The following is a 15,059-nucleotide window of genomic DNA, read 5'->3' as shown; positions in this document are numbered from 1 at the left end:
ATTGACTGTTTTTGTTTGTCTGTGTCTGATTGTTGAATTCGCATCAGATCCTTTCTTTTTCTACTCAACTGTAAAAGGTGAGTTCTCAAATACAGCATCCATGCCACAGCTCTTTTCAATCTGTAGAAACTTGAGTAGTGGTGTATGAGTGTGCTAGTAGGATCTTGATCTGTCATCTGGATGGTATTGACTGTAACTTTCTCTTTTTTGACTTCAGGATCGTCGGCTGCTATGGGGGTGAGATCAGCAGGTAAGTTAGGCCATGTCTCTTCCTTTTCCTGTAGGAAGTCCGGTCCCTTCTTCCAGTTTTCACACTTTAAAAATGCATCAGCTGTAAGACCTCGGGACACATGGTCTGCAGGGTTGATCTTGGTGTTCAAGTATCTCCACTGCTCAACAGAAGAGTGTTCTCTGATAGTGCCGACTCTGTTAGCCACGAAAGTCTGAAAGCGCTTGGTGTTGTTTCTGACGTATTTCAAGACTGATGTACTGTCTGTCCAAAACACTGCTTTTCTGAGTGGAAGGTGTAGCTCAGTCTCCAGCATCCGGTTTACTTTCACTGCTAGTACTGCAGCTGTAAGTTCCATTCTAGGTATCGTAACCTGTTTCAAGGGGGCGACTCTTGCTTTTGCCATGATTAAAGATGTGTGAATTTGGTTTTCAGTATTGGTCATTTTAAGGTAAGTCACAGTACCATATCCTGTCTCACTTGCATCACAGAAGTGATGAAGTTGGGCTGACTTGATTTTGCCAAATTCTTTAGATCTAATACATCTTGGAATGTTGAAGTTTTCCATTTGCTGTAGTCCAGTGAGCCATTTATGCCATGATTGACAGAAAGCCTCTGGAATCCTGTCGTCCCATCCATAATTCAGCTGACATAACTGTTGCAAGATGTGCTTTGCAGAGAATATGAACGGAGCTAAGAACCCCAGAGGGTCGTACACTGAACTTACAGTGGATAGGATTCCTCTTCTTGTGTAAGGTTGATTTTTCATGTTTACTTGGATTCTAAATGTATCTTCCTCCACATTCCACTGCACTCCAAGGGCCCGTTCTATCGGTAGGTGCTTCTGATCCAAGTCAATATCTTTTACCTCTGTGGCTCGCTCTTCCTCTGGAATAGAGGCCAGCACTGTGCGGCTGTTGCTTACCCATTTGGTTAGGCGGAAACCTCCTTGAGCACACAGGGTTCTTAATTCTTTAGATAGTGCTATGCAGTCCTTCTCACTTGGCACAGACTTAAGACAATCATCGACATAGAAGTTTTCTTTAACAGTGTTAACTGCCACTGCTGAGAACTTATCCTTATTATCTTCAGCAGTCCTTCTCACGGCATAACTAGCAACACTGGATGAAGATGTTGCTCCAAATAAATGCACTGTCATTCTGTACTCTACTAGGCTGTGACTGATGTCACCATTTGGCCACCATAAGAATCTAAGAAAGTCTTTGTCAGCTGGTGTGACTTTCACTTGATGGAACATGCCTTCTACGTCTGCCATCATTGCTACTGGTTCTTGTCTAAACCGGATCAAGACGCCCAGCAGTGTGTTGGTTAAGTTTGGGCCTTGAATAAGCTCATCATTTAATGAAGTTCCTTGGAATGATGCAGAACAGTCAAAGACTACACGCAGTTTGCGTTTCTTTGGGTGGCGTACTCCATGGTGAGGTAAGTACCAGGTCCTTCCTTCCTCTGGATTTAACTGCTCTCGTGGTACAGCTTCAGCGTGTCCCTTTTGAATGACACTTTCAAGAAAGTCAGTGTACTCTTTGTGAAACTCCGGATCCTTCTTGAATTTCCTTTTAAGTGACATGACACGCTGCTCTGCCAGATGGCGGTTGTTAGGCATCGCTATATCCGTCTGCTTGAATGGAAGGTTTATTTGGTAGTGACCATCTTTAATTTTAGTAGAGTCCGACATGATTTGCATGAATCTCTTATCTTCCATAGACATTTCTGCCTTCTCTTCATAACCCTTTTCTGGGAAATCATAGTTGAATTGTTGGATCATGAGGTCATTCAAATTTATTATTGATATGCGATTGCTGAAAATATGGGTTGGCTGCTTATGGCTTATTGTGGGTTCGTGTAGAAGCCCATTAACCACCCATCCAAGTCTTGTCTTTACAGCGTAGGGCCCATTACCCTTGCTATTAATTACTGCCCACGGTTCCATAAACTTAGCTGCATCATTACCAATCAGGAGTCCAATATCTGCATCAATATATGGCAACTTAACCTCTTTTAGGTAGCTCCATTCTTGCACGTCAACCTGAGTGGGAATTTGCTCCTTGGTTACAGGAATTTCTGTTTGAGTATAGAGTGGTGGCAGTTTTAGGAAATTATCTCCTTCAAGACTTGACACTTCCAGCCCTTTGATTCTGTTAATACTTATGACCTTTTCTTGTCCTAGAGTACGAAGTAGGATTCGAGTTGGTGTCGCTTTGGCATTCAGTTGCTTCCTTAAAGCTTCAGTACAGAAGGTTCCAGTGCTTCCTGGATCAAGGAAAGCGTACGTTTGAAGTACTTGATTGGAATTTGACAACTTAACTTGCACAGGAACAATTGACAGTTTTTGTTGGTCACCGGCCCCAGTATGGATAGGCCTTTTCATGGTGACTAATGCACTGCCCACTGACATGCTATCGGTGTTTGGACTTGTTTGACTTGCATCTTTTTTAAATTCAATGTGCAACACAGTAGGATGCTTCTTTGTACATATTTTACAAGTCATACGTCTTTTACAGTCCTTACTCATGTGACCCTGAGTCACACAACCGAAACATAAACCATTTACTTTAAAGAATTCAACTTTGTCTTTGTGCATTTTCTTATCCAATTCCTTGCACATATCTGTGCTGTGATTCTCTTTGCAAAAGGAACATGTTTTCTGCTGCACGGCTGTAGAGCTGCTTGTGCTTGGCTGTGACTTTGGTTCTGAGGATTCTGTTACTGTGGCAAAACTGCTTTTATAGTTGCTTTTAGTGTATGATGAGACTGGTACTGATTTCAAATTGCTATTTCGGGGAGAAGGGATTGTCCTCTTGTCTTTCGGTTTTGTGTCTTGTATTTCTCCAAAGAGGGGATCAACGGCAATGTTTGCTTGCCTTTCAATGAAATTTACAAGTTGTGGGAACTTAGCTCTTCGGTGTGTACGCTCATAGTAATCGTATGATACAGTCCTCCACCTCTCTCTGTGCTTGAAAGGCAGTTTTGATAAGACAGATTTCAAGTGTGTAGGATTGTTCATGTCTTGCAGTATTTCATTATTGCTCATGGCATTGCAGCATGTTCTCAAGAAGAGTGAGTATTTATGTAAGGCTTTGCCATCTTCTGATCGGATTAAATCCCAATTCAGAATTTTTTCCTGATAGGTAGCAGCAATGAGAACCTCATTTCCAAAATGTTTGCGTAGCAGCCGTTTTGCTTTCACATAGCCTTTTTGGGAATCCATGTGAAGGCAGCTTCTCACAAGTGTCTTTGGTTGTCCATCTGTAAACTGTTCTAGAAAGAGCAGTCGATCTCTGCTGTCACTTGTTTTGCTTTCTACACAATGTTCAAATGTGCTAATGAAAGAGACATAACTTAATGGATCACCTTTAAAAACAGGAATCTCTCTAGAAGGCAAGAGTGAGAACCTCTGTTCTTGAATTAACATTTCTGTGATTTCGTTTTGTTTTCTCAAAATGTCCATCATGGCTCCGCCTGATCGAACATTAACCTGAGCACCATCTTGCAAGCTAAGGTTTGGGTTAGGCTGTTGGGGTTGTTGGTGAGCAACAGGCATCCGTGACCGTGACCTTATATGTCTATGTGGCTGCCGTGATTGGACACTAGGGGCATGCTGAGACCTTTGTCTCAGTGCTGGCTGTGAAGCTGCTCCTTCAACTTCATCATCTTCATCACCGTCATCATCATCATCATCATCCTGTAAATATTCATCATCTTCCTCTTCATCATCCAATCCATAATTATCAACCTTCTGGCTGTCCACTGGTAAGGATTGCATTGAGGCAAAATATTCATTGATGTGGATTAAGGGGTTAATATCAGACTTAGTGTCTACATGTTTAGTGACATCTAATACTTTTAACTTGGCATCAGCAGCTGCAATTTCTACTTCCAATTCAAATGCTTCTTTTTTTGCTTTGAGCTGTGCCTCCTCTAATTCAAATGCTTGCCTTTGCTTAAGAGCAGCAGCACGTGCAAGTAGGGCTGCCCTTTTGGCCTCTGCCTGCCTTAATGCTGAGGTGCTTGTGGCTTTCATTTGCTTTCTACTTATCATGCCAACTGAAACATTTCCAAATGATTTGACACTAAGTGCTTCTGTCACTTGTGTCACTTCTGGTGCCATTTCTGCTGGCTTTTGTGCCATGGCTGCAGGGGCATTATTTATCCATTCTATAACTTTGTCATGAAATTCACATATGCTTTTGAACTTAGGCCTGTACCACTGATCTTGGTCTTCTGAAGCTTCCTCTTCTGATAATAGCTGCTGTACTGATTTGTGAAGTAATTTGAAGTCATTTGTTTTAGAATTAAATTCATTGTATTCTTGTTTAACAATTTCAACATTTCTGTAATCAACCATAAGTGCTTGTAACACATTTCTTTTGCTTGTGAGTTGTCCAAGTTTAGCTTTTCTTGCATTACATTGCTTTGCATAATTAGCTTCAAGTGCCCTTTGAGTGGGCCTCACTTGTCTTTTCCCTTCAACCACAGGCAATTGATCAGTTTTATCAGAAGTGTGAACGGTGGTAACTTCAGGCACTTCAATAACAGTTTCAGGTTGGCCTAATTCCTCCTTATCATGTTCAGACATCTTTAAGCAGCATTTATTGTCCAAATCCAAACTTATAGCATCAATGCACACTTATTTAATGGCGACATATATTCATCCAAATCCTCATTAAATGCGCGATTTTCGCGTTCATTTATCCATGTGACGTCGCACATTCCATTAACTTCAATAGCGTGACACATCCATTAGATCCTTTAGATCCATCCAATTCCATTCATTGTGTCCGTATCAGAGAGATTTTCAACTTGACTGTAGGGCCAATATGCCTATCCACGCCAGGATACGTCTTAACGCGCTCACTATGCTTTGACTTGGGCTGCTGTTGTTACTCACTGTTTGATGTTTGTTGATTGTTGTCTTCGTGGATTCGAACAGGTTGATTTTGTGGAATGAGTAGTGTAAAAGTTTCAAAATAATATGGGGGGCGGGGGCAAACAACGAAAACAAGAACAGGCTCCAGACTTAAGCTAAAAGGCTTTCAAAACAAACAAGCGCAGCATAAAGGTTCAAAATAAACTCAAAGTGATTCAATTCAAAGTCTTTCTTTCATGATCTGCGCTGTGTGTGTATGGTGCGAGCGAGCGAGCGGTTGAAAATCTGTTTCTCCTCTGGCGTCCTGCTACACACAGCTGCGGACTGATTAATAGGAAACCATGGTGCCATTTTACGAGGCGACCAGTGGGGGCGCCATTCAGTCAAAATATGAAATCAAATGAAATGGCTCCTACATGTCCTATCCGTCCTGTCTGTATAAGTGTCCTATCCGTCCTGTCTATGTAAGTGTCCTATCCGTCCTGTCTGTGTAAGTGTCCTATCCAATTGTTACAGTATCCGCCATTTCTCAGCCATTTCGTGATTATTCCTGTCTTACCTCACTTTGAAAGAGGCACAGACTCTTTCAAAGTGACACATGTATTTATAGGCCGCTATACGTCACTAGCCAATCAGATCAAACTATTTCACCATATTGTCACGTGTCACGTGAGGCTTGACCAATGTTAGTCCCAGTTTCAGAAAGTGAAAACAAACTCTCCTGGCGGAGACAATAATTAATACGTTGTGGAGTATCGCCACAATGCCGCCTGTCAGGTAAGCACCACACCAGGGAGAGGCCATGGGACAGAGACAGAGGGAGACCTCGCAGGGAGCGCACCAGCCTGGGCAGCGTCATAGAAGGGCGTTACCTGCCACTCACCATCATGAAGTCTCAGTCTGGCATTGGCTCTCCTGGTGAATGGACGGGTGCTACAGGCGGTAAGGCAATTCTCCACTATTCCTGCACATTACTGAATGTTTATGAATTGTAGTGTTAAAGGACGCTCTCTGTTTACTCCTAGGCAACCTGTGGGAGTTAATCACACATACCTGAGCACAATGCATGGATACTGAGCGATGACGCTGTGGTGCACGGATCCAAACAAAGAGACATTGTGATGCATGAAAATACCCCGACCCGGGGTGAATTTTGAGTTGGACTTTATTATTTGAAGTTATATAAAAAGTAATACCAAGGGCCTGCGGGTCATATATCTGAAAAGGTGTCAAATAAAAACCCTTAAGTGGGCTTGTACCCTGCACTTTGTGTTTGGCTTTGATCAGTTCCCCACAACGTATTAAAATTCTGTCTTTAACAGCAGGAAACGTTCTTTTTTTTTTTTTACGTTTTTCCACTGGAAACCCATGGGGCTGCTGTTGCGAACATTCAGGGCATACTCGCCTAAGAGATTGAATCAACCACGCCAAAATATGGAGTTTGTGATGTCAGACTTAGATAGGTTAGTTAGATATGTCGGATAGCTCCATGTATGGAGTACCATACATATACCTGTGTGATGTGAGAGTACGCTAAAGTCTTTCGAGTCGAGCAGCCTTTTCACCTCCCCCTGCCAACGTCCAGCGGTGGATGACCTGTGAGGACATTTCCTACATGCTGCTACCGGCCATGAAGCTACTGCTGCGACGGGACGTAGGTGTCCCCCGTTCGCCATCAGATTCATCCTCTTCATCCGATTAATCAAGAGGTCATTTTCTGGCCCCTCTGGCTACATTCATTCATTCATTCTTTTGTGAGAACAGAAGAATGAATGAATGTCTTCAACTATTTTCGGAACGTTCGGACGCTGGGGACAAACTCTCTCTTAGCTCGGAAGCCCGGTGATGAGAGCAGAGGCATGTCCAGACTTTTAGTTTGGGTCCCAGGGAAACACCCAAATTATCTTTGAGGTCTCAACCTGAAAAAGAACCCCTGGGGTAGGCTATCTATGGTCAAAGGTGCGGTGTGTAGTGTAGCCATCTATTATTATTACGGGGACAGGCTTCCAGCATGTCTCCGTTTTGTTATTGGCATTATTCCATTTCTTCTTCTTCTTCTGCCGTTTTTGCCAGTTCTGGCTGAACCGTGCAGACGCTTTTTATGAAACTCTGCCATATGACAGATGGTCATGAAAAACTATCAAGAAATAAATTCAAAATCTTTCGTCAAAACGTGGCGCTATAGCACTCAGTTGAAAATGCCAACTTTGAACAGGTACAACTCATGCCCTGTTTGACCTACAGCCATAAAACTTCAATACACACATGCGTCTCCTCATGATGAACAACTTTCACACTCTGACTTTTGACCTCTGACCTTTAGATCTCTCACCATTTTGAATTACATGAAAAGCTGTTAAAATCTATCTCCTCCTGGGATTTTTGAGCAATCTGCACGAAACGTTTTACACTTGAACTTTGGACCTATGCTGACCAAACGGTGCAAGCGTTTTTTTTCTAAGTGACAAAATGAAGCTTTAATGAGCCAATGAATATTGCAGTTTTATGACAATTATTCATCTGCCCCTAACACATACATGCAGACTCACATTTCTTTGAAAATTTGCAGTAATGTACAAGGTCATTCCAATCACTGAAACCAATCTTACTCAAATTGGTCAAAGGGGGGCGCTATAGCAATTTTTTGAAAATGCAAACTTTAAACAGGCAAAAGTCATGCCTCGTTTGGCCGACAGCCATTAAACCTGCTTACACATGTGCCTTGACTCATGAGGAACACATGTATCACTTTTACCAGTAAGCTCCGCCCTTAGATTGTCCGCAATTTTGAGCAGTTTGAAAAACATTTAAACCCAGGATTTTTCAGCTATTTGAGTGAAATGGTATCATCTGTCTGACCTCCGTTTTCACTAGATCAGGTCTGTTGGTCCAATGGCTTCCCGCTTAAGTGAATGTCTCACAACATCAAGGTAGCCGGTTCAAGCCTCACTTGGTGCAGACTTCATTTAAAGTGCATTGCAAACAACAAGACCGTATCAATGAACACATGTGCAATTGATAAAGATAACATGAAATGCTTATTTGAGAGGGTATGTTTTTGCAATGTATGACATACTTCATTCTGAAAATAGCCGATCTACAATCTCAAAACTTTTCAGATAGTAACGTGTTTCTGAGCTTGTAGATCGGCTGATTTCACTGGTTCACTTTTATCTTCAACTGACAACATCAGCCTGGACAAAGCTATAGCACTATAGGTAGTGTTGCAGCCTGTCAATCCGAAGGTTGAGGGTTCGATTCCTGTTAATGGCAATAGGTTGAGATGTCCAATCAATCCAATCTGCTTCCATCTCTCTTCAATCTATTCCCTCTCTCTCTCTCTCGGTGAGAGGTGGAATTGCAGAAACATGACCTTAAGCTCAGTCTTCTATGGCATATTGTGCATATTACTTATAGTTTTGTCTCTCTTTTAATGTATGATATACTTCATTTTGAAAATAGCCGATCTACAACCTCACAACTTTTCAGATAGCAACGTTTTGTGAACTTGTAGATCAGCTACTTTCACTAGTTTTCGTTCTGAGGAGACAAAAACATCCCTTTATTGGTAAATGGTTTGTGAACCAGTGATCTAGAGTAGTTCGGGACACAGAGGCCTGGTTCAAAATGAACGGAAATACTTATAAATATCAACAGACACTATCAGGGAGGCCATATATCTAGCTCAATGAGAAGAAAGGCAGTCTTGGAGTCCGTAGGTTGCTGGTTCGATCCCTGTCCACGACAATGTATTGAGGTGATCATGATTTGGCATTATTCGGATAACACATAGTGTGTCTTGAGGACAGGCTTAGGTGTTGTTTTACTGAGGTTAGGGTTAGTGAGGGTTTAAAATCCTTATGTTAATTGCATGGTCTTCTTTCTCTCAAGTTCAGTATTCTATGTTTCAATGGCTTATTGTGCATATTACTTATCATTGCTTCTTTCTTTTTTCTCTCTTCATTACCTGGCCCCGTATTATCGCTGCTTGCAGCTATATTTATTATTATTATTATTATTATTATTACCCTTATTATTACCCTTATTGTTATTATCATTACCCTTATCATTATCATTATTATTATTATTATATCATTTTGGTGGTCCTTGACATGGAAAAGTTGGAGCACCACTGATATAGCAACATACTGTTAGGATTTACTAAACATTTTTAGATATGTATTTGGCTGCGGACTCCCATATCAAAATGTGTTGTTCCAGGGACCCCCCCCCCCATGAAGCAAATATTTGAGTTACAAATGTTCGCTTACATTTTTTTTCATCAAAAATAGATCTTTTATTTTCTATTTTTATAGCCAGATAAATCTAAAATGACACAGATGTGTTCCTGGATTGAATGGGTTAATATCCTGCTTTAGACTGATGCTAGTTAACTGAGACACTGCACTCTCTGTGTTCTATGTATGTGTTTACCTTATTTACTGTAAGTCACTCTGTAAGATCGTCTGCTAAATGCCTACATTGTAGGTACATTGTAATAGTGAATAAAGGCTGCCATTACATTTTTTTTTCCTTTCTTGTTTATTATCAGCAATTAGCAGAGATGGGAAAAGTACTGACATTCTGTACTCGAGTATGTACTCGAGTTTGCATCCTACCTGACGGGTCGCTCCTACCAGGTGATGCTGAGAGGGTCTGTGTCAGAACCACACAGGCTCACTACTGGGGTTCCCCAAGGCTCGGTTCTGGGTCCTCTTCTTTTCTCTCTTTACACTACATCTCTTGGTGCTGTCATCCACTCCCATGGCTTTTCCTACCACTGCTATGCCGATGACACCCAGGTGATCCTCTCATTCCCCCCCTCTGACACACAAGTGGAGGCACGCATTGCTGCTTGTCTGGCTGACATCTCAGAGTGGATGTCGACGAACCACCTGAAGCTCAACCTGGACAAGACCGAGCTGATGTTCATCCCGGGGAAGGGCTGTCCTCACCGAGACATGGCCATCACCATTGAGAACGCTGTGGTGACGTCAACTCGGACTGCGAAGAATCTGGGTGTGACCCTGGACGATCAACTGTCGTTCTCGGCTAACATCGCATCATGACACGGTCCTGCAGATTCCTCCTCTACAACATCAGGAGGATTCGCCCCTTCCTCACGGAGAAAACAGCCCAGGTGCTCATCCAGGCTCTTGTCATCTCCCGCCTGGACTACTGCAACTCCCTCCTTGCTGGTGCTCCGGCATCAGCCATCAGACCTCTGGAGCTTGTTCAGAAAGCTGCGGCTCGTCTGGTGTTCAACCGCCCCATGTCTCCCACACAACTATCCTTCTCCGTTCTCTGCACTGGCTCCCCGTAGCAGCTCGCATTCAGTTTAAAACCCTGGTGCTAGCCTAAAGGGCATTGAAAGGAACAGCTCCTTCTTACCTCCGGGTTTTGGTCAATGCCCACACCCCTGCCCGACCACTCCGGTCTGCCACCTCGAGACGACTGATTCCCTCGCCACTCAACGGTCCTTCTGGTCGATCGACACGGTCACGACTTTTTTTCTGTTCTGGCCCCACAGTGGTGGAATGAACTTCCCACTGATGTCAGGACAGCAGAGTCACTGCCCATCTTGCGCCGCAGGCTGAAAACCCACCTCTTCAGGAAACACTACCCTTCCTCTTTACCTGGCCTACTTGTTGTTAACTAGTTGTACGAACTCTTGTTTTATTTTTGTATTGTTTTATTGGATCTTGTTTAGTCGATACATATTTGTTTTAGCTCGTGCTCATTTGATTTTGCCATTTTTGTCTCATCTGTTTAAGAAAGTAGGTAGCTGATATATTGCACTTTTACCTTAGCGCTAGGTATACTCTTGGTTGCTTGTTTTTGCAGGAAATGCACTTAAAGGAGCTACACCATGAATTTAAAAAATAATAATAATATTTGATATCATATTGTTTATGTCCCTCAAACGTTTTTCAAAAGGTTTGAGCCTAAATCAAGCCTCAGATATACTCATTCCAACTAACTTCTCTCTGGCTTATAAAGCACTTTCACCTGCAATACCACATTGTCCTGTTTGGCACGGGGCGCTATTGAGACAGTTTGTATGCATGTCATGTCCTGGTTCTGTGCGGAAAAAGTAAAGTTTTTTTTTGGGATTTTTTTTTTTTGGTTAGAACTGAAAAACGGGAGGAATTGTTCCCAGACGTGACGTAGGGTGGGGGAACAAATCTGACGGACTGTTTTCAGACCAATTTACATGAAAACCACAGATAGCCTATGAAAGCCTGCATGCTCGAAGTCGGGTATTTGTTGGAACAGAAGAGAGGTGTGGGAGACCAAAAACACACAAAAATGAAGAAAAAGTTAAAATTCATGGTGTAGACCCTTTAAAACTTCTGGTGATTAGTAGTTTTCGTTCCCTACCTATGTTGAATACACTTATTGTAAGTCGCTTTGGATAAAAGCGTCTGCTAAATGACTGTAATGTAATGGAGAAATGACTGTAATGTAATGAGTAGAAGTACAATTACTTGTGTAAAAGACGACTTTGGTAAAGGTAGAAGTACTCATTCAAATAATTACTCGAATAAACGTAAAAAAGTACAGGCTCTGAAATGTACTTGAAGAGTAAAAGTAAAAAGTATTTTTACCGGATTTTTCTGTGCAAAGCTAACTGTAACATAATATGAATATTTGAGTTACAAATGTTCGCTTACATTTTTTTTCATCAAAAATAGATCTTTTATTTTCTATTTTTATAGCCAGATAAATCTAAAATGACACAGATGTGTTCCTGGATTGAATGGGTTAATATCCTGCTTTAGACTGATGCTAGTTAACTGAGACACTGCACTCTCTGTGTTCTATGTATGTGTTTACCTTATTTACTGTAAGTCACTCTGTAAGATCGTCTGCTAAATGCCTACATTGTAGGTACATTGTAATAGTGAATAAAGGCTGCCATTACATTTTTTTTTCCTTTCTTGTTTATTATCAGCAATTAGCAGAGATGGGAAAAGTACTGACATTCTGTACTCGAGTATGTACTCGAGTTTGCATCCTACCTGACGGGTCGCTCCTACCAGGTGATGCTGAGAGGGTCTGTGTCAGAACCACACAGGCTCACTACTGGGGTTCCCCAAGGCTCGGTTCTGGGTCCTCTTCTTTTCTCTCTTTACACTACATCTCTTGGTGCTGTCATCCACTCCCATGGCTTTTCCTACCACTGCTATGCCGATGACACCCAGGTGATCCTCTCATTCCCCCCCTCTGACACACAAGTGGAGGCACGCATTGCTGCTTGTCTGGCTGACATCTCAGAGTGGATGTCGACGAACCACCTGAAGCTCAACCTGGACAAGACCGAGCTGATGTTCATCCCGGGGAAGGGCTGTCCTCACCGAGACATGGCCATCACCATTGAGAACGCTGTGGTGACGTCAACTCGGACTGCGAAGAATCTGGGTGTGACCCTGGACGATCAACTGTCGTTCTCGGCTAACATCGCATCATGACACGGTCCTGCAGATTCCTCCTCTACAACATCAGGAGGATTCGCCCCTTCCTCACGGAGAAAACAGCCCAGGTGCTCATCCAGGCTCTTGTCATCTCCCGCCTGGACTACTGCAACTCCCTCCTTGCTGGTGCTCCGGCATCAGCCATCAGACCTCTGGAGCTTGTTCAGAAAGCTGCGGCTCGTCTGGTGTTCAACCGCCCCATGTCTCCCACACAACTATCCTTCTCCGTTCTCTGCACTGGCTCCCCGTAGCAGCTCGCATTCAGTTTAAAACCCTGGTGCTAGCCTAAAGGGCATTGAAAGGAACAGCTCCTTCTTACCTCCGGGTTTTGGTCAATGCCCACACCCCTGCCCGACCACTCCGGTCTGCCACCTCGAGACGACTGATTCCCTCGCCACTCAACGGTCCTTCTGGTCGATCGACACGGTCACGACTTTTTTTCTGTTCTGGCCCCACAGTGGTGGAATGAACTTCCCACTGATGTCAGGACAGCAGAGTCACTGCCCATCTTGCGCCGCAGGCTGAAAACCCACCTCTTCAGGAAACACTACCCTTCCTCTTTACCTGGCCTACTTGTTGTTAACTAGTTGTACGAACTCTTGTTTTATTTTTGTATTGTTTTATTGGATCTTGTTTAGTCGATACATATTTGTTTTAGCTCGTGCTCATTTGATTTTGCCATTTTTGTCTCATCTGTTTAAGAAAGTAGGTAGCTGATATATTGCACTTTTACCTTAGCGCTAGGTATACTCTTGGTTGCTTGTTTTTGCAGGAAATGCACTTAAAGGAGCTACACCATGAATTTAAAAAATAATAATAATATTTGATATCATATTGTTTATGTCCCTCAAACGTTTTTCAAAAGGTTTGAGCCTAAATCAAGCCTCAGATATACTCATTCCAACTAACTTCTCTCTGGCTTATAAAGCACTTTCACCTGCAATACCACATTGTCCTGTTTGGCACGGGGCGCTATTGAGACAGTTTGTATGCATGTCATGTCCTGGTTCTGTGCGGAAAAAGTAAAGTTTTTTTTTGGGATTTTTTTTTTTTGGTTAGAACTGAAAAACGGGAGGAATTGTTCCCAGACGTGACGTAGGGTGGGGGAACAAATCTGACGGACTGTTTTCAGACCAATTTACATGAAAACCACAGATAGCCTATGAAAGCCTGCATGCTCGAAGTCGGGTATTTGTTGGAACAGAAGAGAGGTGTGGGAGACCAAAAACACACAAAAATGAAGAAAAAGTTAAAATTCATGGTGTAGACCCTTTAAAACTTCTGGTGATTAGTAGTTTTCGTTCCCTACCTATGTTGAATACACTTATTGTAAGTCGCTTTGGATAAAAGCGTCTGCTAAATGACTGTAATGTAATGGAGAAATGACTGTAATGTAATGAGTAGAAGTACAATTACTTGTGTAAAAGACGACTTTGGTAAAGGTAGAAGTACTCATTCAAATAATTACTCGAATAAACGTAAAAAAGTACAGGCTCTGAAATGTACTTGAAGAGTAAAAGTAAAAAGTATTTTTACCGGATTTTTCTGTGCAAAGCTAACTGTAACATAATATGAAGGATATTATACTTAAAAGGTATAATATATTTTTTTAAAGCCCAGGATTGGTTTCCAAACTGTGATGTGATGTGATGAATCATGCAAGCAGTGGTGTAAAAAGTACTCAAATTCTTTACTGAAGTAAAAGTACCAATACTGCAATATAGAAATACTCTGTAAAAGTCCAGAATTCAGAATTTACTTGAGTAAAAGTAGAAAAGTGTACATCAAAATGTACTTGAAGTAACAAAAGTAAAAGTACTAAAATATTTACAAGATCTACAAGCTCACAACGTGTCGCGATGCGACACGTTGTGAGCTTGTAGATCTGCTATTTTCAAATAGCCTACTGTAGGTATAAAATAGGGCTAAAGTGGTTAATGCATGTTTTATAATATAATAATTTATATCTGCAAAGTAACTAGTAACTCTTTTACTTAAGTAAAACATTGGAGTACTTTTTCCACCACTGACAAACACCATACAGTGCTGATCCTGTAACCACGGTGTTAACTCTATATTCAGAACGTGTATTTTTCAATAGATGTGTTTTAATCCCATCTCTGCCTTAAAGTCATTTATTTTCCTCGTTTACATCCTGTTTACATCGAGTGTAATACCGGCTTTCACCTGATGCGCCCCCCCCCACCACTACCGCCCAATGAGGAATACAGAGAACTTCTGACAGAATGTGATAGTATAGTAGCATTATTGTCTCCGCCAGGCCGAAAGGCATGGCGAGAGAGTATGTTTTACCCCTTGTCCGTCCGTCCGTCCGTCCGTGTGTCCGTGTGTCATTCGATCTGTCTGTGTACAGCTAATCTCCGGCACCGTTGGCTTGCTCGCAGCCAAACTGTGCACACACATTCCCTGGATACCAGAGCAGAACCTCTGCCCCAAAATTTTCATA

Source organism: Gymnoscopelus microlampas (assembly GCF_963454915.1).
Source record: "Gymnoscopelus microlampas genome assembly, chromosome: 2".
In the NCBI taxonomy this organism is placed as follows: domain Eukaryota; kingdom Metazoa; phylum Chordata; class Actinopteri; order Myctophiformes; family Myctophidae; genus Gymnoscopelus; species Gymnoscopelus microlampas.
Note: the sequence above shows the minus strand (reverse complement) of the source record.